This window comes from Panthera onca, chromosome D3, assembly GCF_046562875.1.
Source record: "Panthera onca isolate mPanOnc1 chromosome D3, mPanOnc1 haplotype 2, whole genome shotgun sequence".
In the NCBI taxonomy this organism is placed as follows: domain Eukaryota; kingdom Metazoa; phylum Chordata; class Mammalia; order Carnivora; family Felidae; genus Panthera; species Panthera onca.
The window spans coordinates 15,494,374-15,511,494 of record NC_138350.1 but is presented as its reverse complement, the minus strand read 5'-3'; the positions used below and the strand labels follow the sequence as shown (position 1 = coordinate 15,511,494).

Below are 17,121 nucleotides of genomic sequence, written 5' to 3'. Positions count from 1 at the left end.
TAAACGTCAAGTCTTCACTCAACAAGGAAATGAAGTCTTCTATAACAGGTATTTTCCAATTGCCCCTTCAGGTCCACTTTTCTACCCCTCCTACATCAACTCACTCCTTAGTCCTCTTAGCTTCCAGCCAATGGGAGGCAGCAGCAGAGGCGTGGAGGGCAGAAGGAGGGTGAGGTCAAAGTATTTATTCCCCCAGTTCCCTCCCTGCCAGATCACCACGGGTTGGTTGTGCTATTGATAATAGCTCACCACCGCTCCTTCTCAAGGTGGTCCTCTCTTCCTGGGTTCTGTCATTTCTCCCTCCTTTGAACTTCCAGATCTAGAGATGATAAAGACTGGGGCGCCTGGGTGGCTCAGTGGGTTAAGCGTCCGACTCTTGGTGTTGGCTTCAGGTCAAGATCTCTTGGTTTTGGTCTTGTGGGTTTGAGCCCTGTGTCAGTGCGGAGCCCGCTTGGAATTCTCTGTCTCCCTCTCTCTCTGCCCTCCCCCACACGTGCCATCTCTGTCTCTCTCAAAATAAGTAAACAAATTTTTAAAAAAATGACAAAGACCCCAGCTATTACGAGCCTCTTGGATACTGCACTATCCTTATGGTTTCCCTACACCTTACCAACCCTTGCATATAGTGTCTCTATTAAATCCTCCCCTAATTATCTATTTTGAGTGTGCCATCTGTTTCTTATGCAGACCCTGACTGATACACCTACCACATGTGTCAGCCTGTTCTAGGCCCTGCACCGCAGTGTTTTTAAAAAAGTAGCAAAATTAATAATACGATATGCTACTACTTTGTACTTATTCTCAATGTTCACCTTCTCACAAGGCTATAATAACAACTTAAAGATAAAACCTAATTCCTCTTTACAACATAATTGTGCAGTAGAGTTTGTATGAGCTAAATATAATTCGGAGAACAAGCTTTTTCGTGTCATCAAAATTCATGTTAACAACTATAAAGGGAGAACTGCAGAACTGATGCCCTTGAGATTTAACAGAAAACATATTCCAGTATTGAAATCAATCACACAGATATTCAAAAGCCTACTAGGTGGCCAGAAAGGTGCTGATCTTAGTGAGAAACAACACAGACGTGGGCTCTTACTTCATGCAATTTGTTCTTGTTTTACACGCTAAACATACTCCTAAAAAGTTGAATACCAATTGTATTTCCATAAATCAAAAAATAGTTGTATGATCATGGTGAGCGTATTCTTCAAATAATAATTTGGTAAAATAATCACCCTTTGATCTTTTGAACAGATTTTTTGTCCATCCAGAGTACTTCAAAAGAAATTTATCTTTGGTCTGTAGGGAAGATTGGTCTCCTTCCGTGCTCCTGGAATAGGAAAAATTGTGGAATAGAATTTAGAGGGAAGATAAGGGAAGTACCATTTATAGACCACATATAGAATGCCAGGAAGTTTGCATCTGTTAGCATATTTAATCCTGGAGGTATATACGTGTTCCATTGTTCCCTTATTTTCTACTTCTAAAAAAAAAAAAAAAAAATTAGAATGGCAGGTATGAATTCAAAATCCATTTTTTTTTTTAACAAGAAAGCAAAGCAAAAACATTCAATGCAGGACTCTAAAGATCATATTACTCCTCAGCTTCGCTGGCTTCCCACTGCTTAGGATCAAGTCCAAAATTCTTTACACTGTCACTGCTCCCGCCTCAGTTCTCTCCACCAGCCAGGCTTCTTCCCACTTGAAGGCCTTTGACCTCTGTTCCTACATCTGTCTGCAACCTCTTCTTCTCCCTTCTTTTCCAGGCTAACTCATACTCATCCCTCTGGTTTCTGCTCAGTTTACACTTCCCAGGGAATGTCTGTCTCCCCATCTGGGCCTACGTCACTGCATCCCTAGTGCCGAACACCAGAGAAGGGCTGAATGCTCATTTGTGCCCCGTCGCAACGAATGGGGAAGGGTTGCCCAGCGGGGCTGCCCAGCCTCATGGGGGCCAGATCTACCATTTCCCTAGGAGGGGGTTGCCTTCGCCCCAGGGGCCTGCCAAAGCCTCCCTCAAAAACGGAAAGGCCAAAAGAACCTCCTTTGAGGTTCAAGAAGGTCTTAGCTTTCTCTCTGCCCATCAAGCGGACCTACAGTCGCTCCAGGACCCTCTAGCTGAGGTGAGAATAAAACGGCCCCACTTATCCCAACAGGGTCATGACCTTCCTCCCACCTCACAACTGCCCACTTGTATCAGCCACGTGATGCAGAAGCTGTGCATGCGCCCGAGAAGTGTTCCTCACGGGATCTCTCTTCCCTAGCCCAGATGTTGGGGCATTTCAACCTGGCCCGCTTGAGGGCTGGCAGAATTAGGAGAGGGGTTTGCGAGGTCACTTGGGAGGCCAAGGCGGGGTTGGGTTGCATTGAGCATAGCCCAGTAGCAGGCACTGGGCTAAAATATCTCACTGAATACTCCCAATGCCTTTGTGTAGTGTAGGGATTGATATGTCCATTTTACAGATGGAGAAACGGAAGCTCGTGTGGCAAAAACCAGGGACTTGTCTAATGACAATCTTTGGATCTGAACTCCATTTTCTGTCTCCCAGACACCAAGTCTTCTTATGTCGTTGATCATCCTTCAACAGTAAAGGGAGGGATGCCCTCTCTCCTTCCCTGTTGAACCTCAGGGGTTCATGTCCTGGCTGTGTGACTTTGGGCAAGTCATGTCACCGCTGAGCCTCAGTTTCATCATCTGTAAGATGACAGTATTGCCCTCTGGCCATTACTTATGAAAATTAACTTTTTTTAAGGTTATTTATTTATGTTGAGAGAGTGCACGCAACACCAAGGGAGGGGCGGGGGGGGGGAGAGAGGGAGAGGGAGAGGGAGAGGGAGAGGGAGAGAGAGAGAGAGAGAGAGAGAGAGAGAGAGACTCCCAAGCAGACTCTGAGCTGTCAGCACAGAGCCTGATATGGGCTTTAACTCACAAACCTGGGGATCGTGACCTGAGCCGAAGTCAAGAGTCCAGCGCTTAACTGACTGAGCCACCTGGGTGCCCTGAAAATTAACTTTTCTAGAAAAAAATTTGGTCATGCCTACCAGATGCCAGGTACTGCACTAGGTAGGCCTGGGGTGTACCAAAGCAGAAGAGATCATGTCATTAAAAGATAGTGTATAATAGGAGATGCTAATAAATTCCAAAGCCCATCAAGAATATATACAGGAGGTTACATAATGGCAAGTGTCATGAAAAAAAATTGAGCAGGGAAAGGGAATAAGGAATGTATTGCATGGGCACAGGTTTAAGTAGAATGGTCAGGGAAGGCCTCATGAGCAGTTGGCATTTGAGCCGAGACCTGAGGAGCTGAGGGAGGAAGACCTGCCAGAGATTATTCTAGAAACCTGGGAGAGTTTGGACCCATCTCCCATTAAGAACAGATGAGATCTAAAAATGGGCCTGGCATCCCCATTGAAGCTTGCAGTTCTGTGGGCTTCCCTCATTGGAAGGTGGGAAGCTCTACTGTGGGTTTCTCACAGCTGGTCCTGGGGAAGTGGAAACAGCCTGTTACAGGTATAGGGATTCACAGTCAACAAGCCTCTTCCTTGCATCTCCAGAGAAGCAGGTGTTTCTATCAGTTGACTCAAGAAGGGTCTGCCATGCCCTTGGAAATTTCTACTTTCTGCTCCATTGAAACCAAAAAGAAGCAGGAAGACAGGATTAGGACCTGTGCTGACATTTTTCTGGAATGTCCTATCTCAGCCGGGTTCCCAAATACATGTTGAGGCTCATTCACACAAAGGCATCTGCTCAGAACCCCTAACAGATACGAGAGTGCTGGCACACACCCGCTCCCAGGCTTGAACACTTTGCACGGAAAAGTCGAGTCTGGGAGAAAAATATCAAGCCAGGCCTTGGGCAGCTCTCCTTTTAGCAAGTATTCTGAAAAGAATCCTCAGGAGCCAGGCTGAAGGGATAGAGCCCTAGGACTGTCCACACGGGAGGCCACTGAGTCCAATAGACCGAGGCCCAGAGAGGTGAAGTTAGCTGCCCAAGCTCACCCAGCAAGTCCAAGAAAATCTTAGTGAACTCATGCAGTCAACAAAAATGTTTTGAGCACTATATATGCACCGGGCACTGTTCCTGACACTAGGTGTGAGGCAGCGATCAAAACAGACAACAATTCCTACCCTCTGCAATGGACATTCTGATAGAACGAGAGAGACAATGAAAGGATAAACTAGTAATACATGTAGTATGTTAGATAATGGAACTGTCATGGAGAAAAAACATGAGCAGAGAAACAATAAGGAATGTATTGCACGGGCTCATTTTTTTTTTTATATTCTTTTCTTAATGTTTATTCATTTTTGAGAGATGGAGAGAGACAGAGCATGAGTTGGGGAGGGGCAGAGAGAAAGGGAGACACAGAATCCGAAGCAGGTTCCAGTCTCCGAGCCGTCAGCACAGAGCCCAACGCGGGGCTTGAACCCACAGGCTGTGAGATCATGACCTGAGCTGAAGTCGGATGCTCAACCGACTGAGCTACCCAAGCGCCCCTGGGCTCAGTTTTAAATAGAATGGTCAGGGAAGGCCTCACAAGAAGTTGGCATTTAAGCAAAGACCTGAAGGGGCGCCTGGGTGGCTCAGTCGGTTAAGCGGCCGTCTTCGGCTCAGGTCATGATCTCGCGGTCTGTGAATTCGAGCCCCGCGTCGGGCTCTGTGCTGACCGCTCAGAGCCTGCAGCCTGTTTCGGATTCTGTGTCTCTCTCTCTCTGACCCTCCCCCGTTCATGCTCTGTCTCTCTCTGTCTCAAAAATAAATAAACATTAAAAATAATTAAAAAAAAAAAAAAAAAAAAAAGGCCTGAAGGAGGTGAGGGAGGGAGACACGCTGGTCTCTGGGGGAAGAGCGTCCCAAAAGGAGGAAGGAGAGTGGTGGCCCCAAGGCAGGAACATACCTAGTGTGTTCCTAGGAGCAGCAAAGAGGCTTCTGGAGTGAAGTAAGTGTGAGAGAGGATAGGAAGTCAGAGGAAGCAGGATCCAGATGGTGTCTGAGCTTTGTAGGCCACTAGGAGGACTTTAGCTTTTACTCCGGATGAAAAACCACTGGAGAGTTTGGGGCAGAGAAATGACACGATCTGACCCAATAAAAAAGCCTAGAGCTGCTGCTCTTCATTCACTCACTCAGCCATGTCCTAGGTGCCAGGCACTCTGCTGATGACAAGCCGGACAGCCCCAGAGTGAGCCACGGGGCACCTGCGTGTGCATTTTGTGCTGACTAGAGAGTCCAGAGCAAAGAGAAAGGAGGCTCAGCTGGTGGCCTTCCCCCCACCACTTGCCTTCCCCGCCTGGCCCTGCAGCCTGGGCAGAGGGGCCCCAGGTAGCTGCAAGGCTCCATGCTCCAGAGGCTGCTGGAACCTGCGGGTTATAAATAGCATCTCCTGCGCTGCGAATCGAGCTGCTCTGAGTGAGTCAGAAGCTTGGAGCCACAGCCCCTCAAACTGCAACATCACTCCCTAACCCCACCACCCCACCCCCGGCTCCCTCACTGGCCTCTTCGTCAAGGCCAGGCCTCTGCTTCTCACCAGGACCCCCTCTGACCCTGTCACTCCCCACTTACCCCAGGTTGTACCTCCTGGAGCACTAGGAAGCCCACTGGTTCCTTAGTTCCGAGGGGCAGGATTGCAGGATTGCAAGATCTGGAGCCCACCTGGATTCCAGGCCCAGCGCTCTCTTTTCTGACTGTGTGACCTTAGGCAAGTCACTTCCCCCTTGGGCGCCCCATTTTCCTCATCCATAGTAATAATAGAATTATGATAATAATAGGATATTATGGTAGTATGATGACGCTAATCATGACAGTACTCACTTTGTGGAAGTAGTATGGGGATTCACCAAGATACCCCACCTAGAGCGCTTCGCCCAGAAGCTGGCATACAGTAGCTCTTCAGTTAATGGAATGATAGTCCCTGTGCTCAACTAGATTGGAATCCAGAGAAAGGTAACGATAAGTAAGAAAATGGCAGCTTCAGTCATTCTGCGGCGTATCTACCGTGTGTTTGAAGGTCGGTTCCTGACTTATGTTGCAGGATCCCTCATACTTGTAACCGAGCACGTTGCACCATCTCCATCTCACGGAGGAAGGAACTGAGACTCAGAGAGAGAGCTGTGTGACTGTCCAAGCCGCACGGTGCCGATGCCAGGTGAGGCGGAATCTGGTGTCAGCAGAAAGGCATAGCCTGGTGAGGGCCGGGGGAGGGAGGGTGTGGTGGGTGCAGGTGGCCACGTGTTCCTAGCCCACCCCATATCTGCATACCGCTGTTGGGGGGGGAGGGGAGCAGGCAGGTGGGGGTGCAAAATATCTCTGCTTCCTCTGACATCCCTTCCGCTTTCTTGAGCTGAGAAGCTCTCTGCCACCCCACCCCCCAAAGCTTAGACTAGCTCTCCTCTGGGTGATATTGAGTGAAACTCTCTCTACTAACAGCTTCGCCAAAGATCTGTCTGTTTAATAATTTTTATACGTCACACACATTGTTTAAAGAGGAAGGTGATAGTGGGGCACCTGGATGGCTCAGTCAGTTAAGCGTGTGGCTCTTGATCGCTCGGGTCACGATCCCATGATTCGTGAGATCGAGCCCCCGTGTCGGCAGGGCTGTTAGTGCAGAGCCTCCTTGGGATTCTGTCTCTCCCTCTCTCTCTCTGCCCCTCCCTTGCTCTCTCTTTCAAAATAAGTAAATAAACTTAAAAAAAAAAAAAAAAGACGAAGGGGACAGTGATAATTTGGCTTCATTGACACCCCCACTTTGATCCTACAGGATTGTGTCTGGTCACCCCCCCCCCCCCCGGCAAATCCCAGGTTCCAGAGACATCCCTAAGTCCCTTCTTCCTCCATGCTGAAAGCCTTGTAAAGTAGTAGAAAGGGCATGCATTTGGGAGTCAGACAAATCTGGGCTCCCTTCTGGCTCTGTCATTCCCTGCTGTGTGAGCTCAAGCAAGTCACTTTACCTCTCTGAGCCTCATTCATTTATCCATTCATTCAGCAAATGCATACCCAGCAACGTCAACCATGGACCAGGCTCTGCTGTGGCTCCTGGTGCTGGAGCCGTGGATGAGAGAGACAGAACCTCTGTCTTCATGGGGGCTTTCGTTCTGGCCGAGTAGAGGAGAGGCATAAGCAAACGATTTCAGAAGTGATGTGTGAATGAAGACAATGAAACCAGGCAATGCACTCATAACTGAGGTGGGGGCGAGGGTGAGCTCTCTCTCTCTCATCAGATAAGGTGGTCAGGGAAGAGGTGATGGCGATTCTTCTGAATAATGAGAAGGAGCCGGCTGGGAGACCTCAAGGCAGAGGGGAGAGGAGGCATATGGACCTCAGGAAGGGAGTGGGTTTTGTGTCGGAGCCGGCATGGTGGGAGTGAAGTGAGCCAGGGGGACAGGGTGAGGAGATGAGGTCAGAGAGGTAGGCAGGGGCTAGATCACAGAGCGCCTAATGACGAGCATCCCAAGTTTGTGCACTTGTGCGCATTTGGTGAGATGATGCATCATCTACACAGGGCCTGGCATACAGTGGGTGCTCGATACGCAGTAACTGTTATGATTCGGAGCCTTCCTTGTCTTCCTCCACCGCCCAGGGACCCTCGTGTCCCTCCCCTGCCTCTCAACCCCCTTGACCCCACCGGCTCTCCCTGGTCCCAGGAAAAGGACAAGGACACTGGCAAGCATCATAGCAGGAAGGAGAAAGTAGTCCCCACCCTCCCTCACCCCTTCCCCCTCCAAACCCTCCCACTGCAGCCCAGTGATTTTCCTGCCTCTCACAGGCGATTTTATTAAACATCTCGAAAAAATATTCTCTCACTCCCTCTCTCTTTATTTATAAAAATCAACTTAACACCCTGCTCCTTTGTTCTATTTGGAAACTGGAACAGCCTGGTTTATATTTAGCCGAAATCCTGCTCCTTTCCCCACAGACTCCAACACAGCCCAAAGAGCTAGAGGGGCTAAGGAAGGAGAAGAGGGGAGGCTGGGGGAGGAAAGGGTGCCGCAAAGGACAGAAGGGTCCCCCAGAGGCCCAGGGCTCGGCTAAGTCCAAAGGACCCGGAAGGGTAAGATCTGAAGAGTCCTTTCCAGGATTTGGGGTGCCCCAAGTCCAGGCTTGCCCACTCTCTAGTCCCATCCAGATGTCCCCAGAAGAAGAAAGACAGGGGAGATAGAATATAGAGAAGAGAAACCCCCAACCCCAATCTGGAACCAGGCTTGGAAAGGCAGTCAGTACAAGGCAGTCATTAGGGGTGTGAGTCCTGGTTCAAAGCCAAACTCTCCTCTGCCCCTCACTAGCTGCCTGCTCCTGGGGAAATTAACGTGTTCATTAGAGTGTGTGTGACACATACTATGTGCTTGATAAATGATAGTTATTGTTATTAATCACTGTCGGCTCAAGGAAACTGTTCATCTCCTCAAACTTCAAGGCTCCGCTCAAAAGCCGCTTCCTCCATGAAGCCTTCCCAGATTAAAACCTATCTGGTCAGCTAAGAGCAGTGGGCTAGACACTGGGGCTATGGAGAGGAATGAGCAGGAACGTATGGGGCCTCCAATGTGATCAGAAATGGACAGAGAACATACCACGTTCCAGAAGAGACTTTAGCTCCACTTGGGCAAGGCCAATTCTCCTTTGTTCTCTGCTGTATCTGTAGAGCTAAAGACAGCACCTGGCACATGGAAAGACAGCATCAAATAGTGGTTAAGAATATATCTGGGTAGGGGCGCCTGGGTGGCTCAATTAGGCATCCGGCTCTTGATTTTGACTCAGGTCATGATCTCACAGTTCATGGGTTCAAACCTCACCTAGGGCTCTGAGCTGACAATGCAGAGCCTGCTTGGGATTCTCTCTCTCTCTCTCTCTCTCTCTCTGCCCCTCCCATGCTCACCCTATCAAAATAAATAAATGAACTTAAAAAAAAAGAACATATCTGGGTAAAGAAATTGTGTTATGTCCATACAATGAAATACTATTCCTCCATAAAAAGGAATAAAGTACTTAACACATGCTATAGTGTTAATCAACCTCAAAAACGTTATGCTAAGTGAAAGAAGCCAGATGTGTAAGGTCACATACTGCACAACTCCATTTATATGAAGCATCCAGAATAGGTAAATCCATAGAGAAAGAATGAAAATTGATGGCTGCCAGGAGCTGTGAGGGAGAATGGGAAGTAACTTCTTAATGGGGTGCAAGGTCTCCTTTTGGGGTGATAAAAGGTGTTTTTGGAACTGGATAGAGGTGGTGGCTGTGCAATGCCACTGAATTGTTCATTTTAAAAATGGTTAATTCTGGGGTGCCTGGGTGGCTCAGTTGGTTAAGTGTCCGACTCTTGGTTTTGGTTCAGGGCTCAGATCATGATCTCATGGTTCGTGAGATCGAGCCCCTCATCGGGCTCTGCGCTGACAGCACAGAGCCTGCTTAGGATTCCCTCTCTCTCTCTCTCCCCCTCTCTCTCTCTCTCACCCCACCCAGCTCAGAATAAATAAATGAACTTAAAAAATAAAAATGGTTAATTGTATGTTATATGAATCTTACCTCAATTTTCTTTTTAAAAGGACATATATGGGTCCACTTCATGGTCATGTCAATTGATGTGAGAAAACATTTGATAAAATTGACACCTATTCATGATTTAAAAACAAAAACAAACTGGGGTGTCTGGGTGGCTCAGTCGGCTAAGTGTCCCACTCTTGACTTCCGCTCAGGTCATGATCTCATGCTTCATGAGATCAAGCCCTGCATCAGGCTCTGCTCTGTCAGCATGGAGCCTGCTTGGGATTCCCTCTCCCTCTCTCTCTACCTCTCCTGTGCTTGCGCTCATGCTCTCTCTCTGTAATAACAATAGTAATAACAATAATTATAATTTATCATTTATCTGTCTCTCTAAATAACTAAACATTTAAAAAATAAAAACAAAAACAAATGTGATCAGGGTCAAAATAAAGAGGACTTCTTCAACCTGTTGAAGGGATTTTTCAAAACACCTGCAGCTGGGGTGCCTGGCTGGCTCAGGCTGTCCAGCGTGCAATCTTGATCTCAGGGTCAAGCCCCATGAAGGGCCCCATGAAGAGATTACTTTAAAAAAAATTTTTTTTAATCTTTAAAACCTACAGCTAACATATGCTGAAAGTCTAAACGCTGTCAGCCCTAAGACTGGGAACGAGGCAAAAATATCTGCTCTCACCACTTCTCTGCAACGTTGGACTGGAGGTCCTTAGCCAGGACAAGAAGGGAAGAAAAAAATGGGGGAAAGGATGAAGTTAAATTGTGTTTATTTGCAGATGACATGATTATGCATGTAGAATATCCTGGGAATTCACAAAAGAAAGAAATCTCTTGGAACTAATCACGTTATTTAGCAAGATGAAAGGATACAGGATCAATATATAAAAAGGCATTTCTCTATACTAGCAATGAAAAATTGGAAAGTGAAATGTATGAAAACATTTCTAATAGTATCGAAAAAATAAAATATTTAGGGATGCAGTTCGTAAAACACGTGCAATATTTGTACACCAAAAACTACAAAATCTTAAAAGACATGAAAGACATAAATAAATGAAGAGACATACCATGTTCATGTATAAAATGTCCCTTCTCCCCATACTGAGGCTACAGATTCAGTGCAATCCTAATCAAAATTTCAGCAGGTGTTTAGGGGCACCTGGGTGGCTCACCCTTGATTTCAGCTCAGGTCATGACCTCACGGTTCATTCGTGGGATTGCGTTCCGAGGCATCAGGCTCTGTGCTGACAGCAAGCAGCCCGCTTGGAATTCTCTCTCTCTCCCTCTCTCTGCCCTTCCCCTGCCTGCCCTTGCTCTCTTTCTCTCTTTCTCTCTCTCTCTCAAAATAAATAAATAAACATTTTTTTAAAAGAAGGGAACATACTGGGGCACCTGGGTTGCTCAGTCCATTAAGCACTCTGCACTAGGCATGGAGCCTGCTTAAGAGTCTCCCCTTCCCTCTGCCCCTCCTCCCTCACTCTCTCTCAAAAAAACAAAACAAACAAAACAAAATAAAACAAAAACAAGAGGCACCTGGATGGCTCAGTTGGTTAAGCCTCAGACTCTTAATTTAGGTCATGATCTCATGGTTTGTGAGTTGGAGCCATACACCGGGCTCTGCACTGACAGCATGGAGCCCGCTTGGGATTCTCTCTCTCCTTCTGTTTCTCTGCCCCCTCCCTGTCTCTCTCTCAAAAATAAATAAACTTAAAAAACAAAAAAGGGAACATACTGTATCATTTCATTTATATGAAGTTTCAAAACAGACAAAACCATCAATAGTGACACAAAGCAGATCCGGGATTGCCTAGAACAGGGCCCAGGAGGAATGACTGCAAAGGGGCATGAGAAAATTTGCGGGAAGAAAAATGTTCTAGAACTTCATTATTGTTTTTTTATCACATGTAAATTATATCCCAATAAAATTGATTTTAATTTTTAATATTTATTTTTGAGAGAGAGAGAGAGAGAGAGAGAGAGAGAGACAGAATGTGAGCTAGGGGAGGAGCAGAGGGGGAGGGAGACACAGAATCTGAAGCAGACTCCAGGCTCCGAGCTGCCAGCACAGAGCCTGATGTGGGGCTCAAACTCACAGACCGTGAGATCATGACCTGAGCCAAAGTCGGACGCTTAACAGACTGAGCCACCCAGGCGCCCCTAAAATAAGGCCACTTGGGTTGAATTCCTGGTTTTGCTACTTACTAGCTGCATAATCTTGGGCGCATTGTTTCATTTTTCTGTGCCTCTATTTCCCCAACAGAGAAGTGACAACAGTAATAACAATACTTCCCTCATAGGGTTTTTTTTGTTTTGTTTTGTTTTTGTTGGTTGGATTTTGTTTCATTTCATTTGTTTTGTTAGATAAGCTCATGGGACTTTTGAAAGGATTAAATGAGCAAATGTATTACGAACTGTGGTAGCCAGCCTCTAAGAAGGCATCGGAAGATTCCTGCCCGCTCGGAGTCCCCTCCACAGCGAATAGGCTGACCTGTGTAACAAATGGGATATTGTCAAAATGATGGTCTGTGGTTTTGGAGACTAGGTCAGAAAACGCATAGAGCCTGCTGCTCTTGGATCACTCTTTCTAGGGGAAGCCAGCCACCAAGTCATGAGGCTTTTCACGCAGCCCTGTGGAGGGGTCTGGATGGCGAACAAAGGGCGCCTGCCAACCGCCAGCGCCAGCTTGCCAGCCATGGAGGTGAGCCAGCTGGACCCTTCTGATGACTGGCTAACAGCTTGACCGCAACCTCAGGGGAGACTGGGAGTCAAAACCACCCCCGCTGAGTTGCTCCCAATTCTTGGCCCACGGAAACTGTGCAAGGTAGTAAGTGTTTATAAGGTTTTTAAAGCCACTGAGTTTTGGGGGGAATTTTTACACACCGATGAACAACGGATATAAGCAGTAATGATAAGAGCTGACGTTTTTGAGCATTTATCCACATGACCTAGTACAACCACTAGTAGGTGAGAAACAGAATAGCTTCCATTTGTCTGTCCAGAACCACTCTCCATCCTTTCCCAGCCTGCTCTGTGCCCACGGAGACTGACCTGTTCAGAGTCAACAGACTCCTATATCTTTTGGCCAGTGGGGAGCCCCGAGGAAGAGATGGAAGGGAGAGGGAAGAGAGAGGTCAGGCTATTTCTTCCTCTGCTCCCTCCCTGCAGGGCACCTCAGGCTGGCTCTGTCCCTCAACAGAAGGTCACAGCTTCTCCCTCAAGGTGGTTTAGTCCATACGAGTCCTTCTGAGCCCTGGAAGGCTCCCTTGACTGAGTCCTTCTGAGCCCTGGAAGGCTCCCTTGACTGAGTCCTTCTGAGCCCTGGAAGGCTCCCTTGACTGAGTCCTTCTGAGCCCTGGAAGGCTCCCTTGACTGAGTCCTTCTGAGCCCTGGAAGGCTCCCTTGACTGAGTCCTTCTGAGCCCTGGAAGGCTCCCTTGACTGAGTCCTTCTGAGCCCTGGAAGGCTCCCTTGACTGAGTCCTTCTGAGCCCTGGAAGGCTCCCTTGACCGCCAGGCCTAGGGAGGTAAGAGCTCTCACACTGCAACTGGCCCAGGAATGAACTACCCCTTTGCGATTCCCTGACACCCCGCTGACATCTAAATAGTCCCTTTATTCAGCCTTCCTCAAATTATCCAATTTGAGTATGCCATCTGTTTCCTTCTAGGACTGACTGGCCACCCTAATTAAAGTCCCCCTACTTTACAAAGGAAGTAGAAATCCAAAGAGGACCAAGGAGATAACTCAGAAACAAATGGAAAGGCAACAGAGGCCACCCAAGAGGGGCACTCTGCAGGCAAAGGGCACTGATACATACTTGCTGACTGACTGACTGACTGACTGACTGAATGAGTGAATGAATGACTCGGTAGGCACCAGGAAGGACTCATTTGCCCTACTTCCTGGAAGGCTATGGATACTAAAACAGGATGTCAGCAACTGAACTACTTCAGCCAGACAACTGATAACCAGCTCCCCAGCCCAGCCCAGAGCTGGCTTCAGGAAGTCCTGCGTTGGAAGGATTAACACACAGCCTGGGACACCAAGGAAGCAGCCCCCCACCTCAGTGAGACTCAAGAGTTATTTTTGAAAAGCAAGCAAGGCCTGCGGGCGGCCCTGGCAGAGCGCAGAGCTGGAAGAGAGAGCCAGAAGCAGAGAGAACAGATACAGCAGAGCCCACGCCCCGTCCCTGTGACGTCAGCCCCACGCACTGTGACATAACACAGTGGGGGGGGGGGGGAGGGGGTCTTGCATCCCCCCCCTTGGGAATTTTTTATTAATTGCGGCAAGATATGCATCCTATAAAATTTACCCTCGGGAATTTCTGAGCCCCTCCCACCCAGGCTGACTGACATCGGGGAATGAATTCCAGCAGGAACAGGGAGTCAGATCACCAGCCAAAAAAATTTGTGTCCAAATGGTGTGTGAGATTTTGCTCAAGTCTGGAAAAATCCTCAAACCGAAGAGAGGGTCACTGCTATACGGCAAAGTCAGGGGCCAAGGATTAGGAAGGGGTTGGCATCCTTTACCTGGAAAAAAGAGTGGGAAGGCAGGAATGGCTGTAGGGCAGGGGAGGAGAGGAGAAGAGAGCAGGTGTTGAGGCTGGAGTCTGAGCTGAGAGCTGCAGGGGGCAGAGAGGGAGCAGCCGGAACAGTAGCTAATGAACTCTGTAGATGACAGGAGAGGTGTTTGCAACTGGGGGTGGGAGGTCAGAGGCAGCCAGAGGGAGCCATCAAGGCCCCAAAATAACTCTCGCTTCTGCCAGGAGGCTCTGGAACTAATCAAGGTAGGGATAATCCAAAAATCCATCAGAGAGAGGTTGCTGAGAGGGCTTGCGTCTCTAAGCAGGGATTGGAGAGGAGGGAAATTAACAAAAGATGTGGTTTGCAGTGAAGAGCTGTCATCCTAGAAGATGGTGCCAACATGAAGGCAAGGTCTTTCTAGGGTTCCCCTCTCACTCAACAGTAGTTGAGTGCCTACTGTGTGCCCAGGGCTATAGCATACAGCTAAAAATGTGAGCTCTGCAGTCAGCCTGCCTGGGTTTGAATCGATCCCTGCTCTGCTTCTTGCTGGCTGTGTGATCTTGAGCAAGTCACTTTTTCTCTGCTCTGAGCCTGTTTCCTTACCTGGAAAATAGGGATAAAATTCACCCTTGCCCCATAGGATAGGTGAGAATAAGAGGTCAATGCATGAGAACTTTTTTTTCTAAATGTTTATTTTTGAGAGAGAGAGCATGCACAAGAGTGGGGGAGGGGTGGGGGAGGGGCAGAAAGAGAGGGAGACAGAAGACCCAAAGAGGGCTCTGAGCTGTCAGCACAGAGCCCGAGGCAGGGCTCAAACTCACGAGCCATGAGATCATGACCTGAGCCAAAGTCGGACGCTTAACCGACATAGGGACCCAGGCGCCCTTCAGTGCATGAGATCTTTTAATAGGAATCCTCCCAGCAACCTTGGGGAGCGGGGTGGTAGGCTTCCATCTCCTCACCTTACAAAGGGGTAAACTGAGGCTCAGAGAGCCCAAAGCTACATGGTTAATAAGTGTCAGGAGCCTGATTTAGGTCAGTCTACACCAGAAACCTGTGCGTTCACTAGGCCCAGCTGCCCTGGCCCCGCCTAGTTGGCAGCTTGGAGGACAATAGTCTACAGGCAGGTCCCAGCCCCTCACCCACCACCTCTCTTCCAGGCCCTGTGTAGGGAAGCAGATCCAGCGTGGACATTGGAAACAGCCTCTGGGTAAGACATGTGGGGTCCAGTAGGGAGAACGTTGCCTTCAACTCACTGTATGACCTTGGCTGAGTCGTTTCCCCTCTCTGGACCTCTGATTCCCCAGTTGCAAGACAAAGGGGTGGTAATAGGTGATTGTAGTCCTGGCGAGTCTAGGTTCTGTCTCGCTGTTCTCTCCCAGAGCCTGGTGCAAGAGGCAGTGAGGAAAGGGCTGAGAAAGAGACCTGGGCAGCTACAAGGCAGTCTTCCCTGCATGTTCCCTTTGCTTCCTCTGGGGAGTGGGTCTAGGCAGAGGGAACAGCAAATGCAAAAGTCGGAAAATGAGAGCAGGCATGGCATGTCTGGGGAGCTGCAAGCAGGATAATCTAGGAGCCTGGTTTATTCGTCCATATGATTATTCAACCATTGTTTATTACTTTGAGCCAGACATTGTTTTAGGCACTGGGGACACAGCAGAGATCAACATAGATGAAACCACATCTTTTGGGAGCTCACATTGTAATTGGGGGAAATGGAAAAACCAAGTAAACACCACTAACCAGGATAGTTTCAGGATGAGACCAGTGCTCTATGAATAATAGCAAATACTTATAAAGCATCTACTAGGGGCCAAGCATGGTTAGCAGATGTTAAATAATGTTATTTTTACTATGATCCTACAAGGTACACACTATTATCATCATCCCGATTTTACAGCTGAGGAAACTGGCACCTAACTTGCCCAATGCCACACAGCCAGGAAGCAACAGAACTAAGATTCAAACCCAGGCCATCTGGCTCCATTGTGCTGGCTGGTGGGGAGAGCATTAAGTAGGGCAATTCATTCAGAGAAAAGCACTCTACAGAGGTAAAATTTGAGCCAAGACACATAATAAGACACCGGCCATGGGAAGCCCAGGAGACAGAAGGTTCCAGATGGAGCACTGAGTGCACTGAGTACAAAGAGTACTTTGTACTCAGTGCAAAGGCCCTGAGGCAGCTAGGAGCTTAACAGGTTGGAGGAAGAGCAAGGAGGCCAGTTTCAGCTGGAGCAGAGGACAGAAGAGGTCAGAGGGGTACAGTGCAGACACATGGAGGGAGAGGGGAGGCACAGGGGTTGCTCCCAGGATCTTCTCAGCTGGGATGCTGAGAAGCATGGTCTAAAGTGGCACCGACAGGCATGACACCCTCCTCTCCCTGCTTCAGGCCAATTTGGTCCAGGCAGAGCTGGCTGAGCTTCCCCCAGGGTCTATTGCTGGGAAAGAGCCCCAGCTGGGCTGCCTGCCTGCCTGCTGTTTATCTGCTGTCGCACCTCCCCTAGGCGGCCACCTCCATGACTGATGGAGACCCGAAGGACTCCCCCCACCATTCCTCACTCTCATTCCTAAATCCACATCCTCCCTGGCCTTGGCCTTCCCGCAGACACACGAATGAGGGCCTCTTGTTCCCCAGCAGAGGCCAGACTGCCTCGCTCCTGCCCTCAGGGATCACCTAGGCCTGAGTCTAGTCCAAGCCAAGCAAGAGAGTGGAGTGTTCCTCAGCCTGGCCTAGTCCTATAGGCCAGAGTTAGAATCCAAATTCCACCTCATGTGCTCTTGGTCAAGTAGCTTCACCTCTGGAAGCCTCAGTGTCTACATCCAAAAACTGGGAATAATGCCCCATAGGGTCACTTTGAGAATTAAATATAATGGGCCTGAGAGGGAGCTTCTGAGGGCTGGAAATGTTCTGTATAGCTCTACCTAGGAGGTAGTATGTATAACAGTTAATGAAGTGTGCACTGTAGGTTTGTCCATTTTATACTATGACCATTATAGCTCAGTTTTTTAAAAAGGGCTAAGTGCCTGGCCCACGATTAGCACCATGTAAATGTCACCTAGTATTAGTGTCAGGTGTTCTGTAACTATTCCTTGAATGAAAACTTTAGTAT

The 17,121-nt window shown here is 48.4% G+C and overlaps 1 long non-coding RNA gene across 1 annotated transcript in view; it reads right to left on the bottom strand.

Annotated features, from left to right (window-relative positions):
- Positions 1 to 17,121, bottom strand: part of LOC144613903 (uncharacterized) — a 28,270-nt gene continuing 11,149 nt past the window's right edge. Inside the window, exons 2-3 of the long non-coding RNA XR_013551351.1 lie at positions 8,571 to 8,656; positions 1 to 1,336 (exon numbers count right to left, since the gene is read on the bottom strand). This is a non-coding gene — a long non-coding RNA (uncharacterized LOC144613903). The remainder of the gene's footprint in view (positions 1,337 to 8,570; positions 8,657 to 17,121) is intronic.